Raw genomic sequence first — 1,873 nt, 5'->3', positions numbered from 1 at the left:
TCCCTCCTTCCCTCCTTCCCTCCTTCCCTCCTTCCCTCCTTCCTTCCTTCCTTCCTTCCTTCCTTCCTTCCTTCCTTCCTTCCTTCCTTGCTCTTGCAGTCCAGGCTACAGGGCAATGGTATGATCTCAGCCCAAGGAAGCTCCACCTCCCAGGTTCAAGTAATTCTCCTGCCTCAGCCTCCCAAGTAGCTGGTATTGCAGACACATGCCACCACATCCAGCTGATTTTTGTATTTTTAATAGAGATTGGGTTTTGCCATGTTGGCCAGGCTGGTGTCAGGCTCCAGACCTCAGATTATCCACCTGCCTTGGCCTCCCAAAGTGCTGGGATTACAAGTGTGAGCCACTGTGCCTGGCCTATTTTCCTTCTTTCTTTTGAACTGTTCAGAGTTTCTATTTTTTCTCTAGTGGATTAAAAATTAATCATTCTAGTTGTATTTTTAAAACTTTTTACTCCTAAAATTTTAATGTAAATGCTTAAACTAATGAAGGTGTAAGGCTGATCCATTTATTTTTGTTCTTAAACAATAATATAAATACTTAAGAATGGTTTGATCATCTGCTTTCTGCATTATGTTATTATTATTTGATATTTTAGTTCTAATTTGTTTTAAATTACTGTGTTCACCTTACGTCACTTATTCCCTGTAACTCACAGAACACAGAAGAGCCATTATACTCACCATTACAATTTATAACAGCAAATGCAAACAGATTAATCAGCAAATGATAAACAATGCTGAGAGAAACGAGGCAGGAACTTTTAAATATTCTCTCCTGGTAAAGTTCTATGAACGGTCGGTCCTACTTTAATTCTCTCACGAGCAATGTGTGACAAAATGCATGAAGTATTACCAACCAGGGAAGCTTGCTCTCACCTTGTCCACAACTTTTGTTAGAGGCTGTTCACACAAATATGGAGCATCTATATCAGCCACAACATTAGTTACTCATTCTCCATTGGCTGTCTCAGAGGCCAAACTGATACAGCATGGTCCAAGGTTCCCCATCATTAATCACATCGTCGGCATAAACCATCTGGCCTAGATCTGTGCCCCAGGTACACAAAGACACTCTTATCAGGCCTGATAGTCCAGAGTTTGGAGGCTGTTTTCCAGGAGATTGTTCAAAGACCAGTCTTTTATTTAGAGACACAGGGTTTGCACATCCCAAGCTTGCTAACTCAGCCCTTTCCTCCATACCATCTACATTATTATATTTTATATATGCAGTTGGTTTGTTCAGATTTACCCATATATTCAGCAATTTCACTGGTCAATATTTTTTCTTCTATCTTAAACTACTTTTTCTGTGATATTGTTTATTTTTGCTTAAGGATATTTCTAAAAATTTCCTTAATGAGGGTTTATTACTAGAAACCTCTCTGTTTTGATTTGTTTTAAAATGTATGTGTTTGTCCTCATTCTTAAATTAAAATTTAGCTGGATATAAAATTGGAAGTCAAAAATTATCTCTCACTATATTAAAAATATAGATTCACACTTTCAGATTTTATTTTTACTATTGAGCAGTTAGTGATCAGTTGGTCAATTTTTAAAGTTAAACTATTTTTTCTCTTTTAATCTTATCCTTCTCTTTTTCTGTAATTCTGGAGTATTATGTACTTTCACCATGAGTGTCTAGAGGACTCTTTATATTTATCATTGATGATATATCTTCATTGTGCATCCTGAATCTGAGAGTTAGGTTCTTTAAAATTCAGTTCTATAAAATGTTCAGTCATATCTCTTTGAATATTTCCTTTCTTCCATTCTTTTATTTTTGGATTTCAAGTAAATATACATTAGACTCTTTACTGTGTCCTTCCTGCCTTTGAATCTTTCTTTCATATTTGCATACATTAATTACTCTG

This window comes from Cebus imitator, unplaced genomic scaffold (assembly GCF_001604975.1).
Source record: "Cebus imitator isolate Cc_AM_T3 unplaced genomic scaffold, Cebus_imitator-1.0 Scaffold10, whole genome shotgun sequence".
Taxonomy (NCBI): domain Eukaryota; kingdom Metazoa; phylum Chordata; class Mammalia; order Primates; family Cebidae; genus Cebus; species Cebus imitator.
This window is presented reverse-complemented; position numbering follows the sequence as displayed.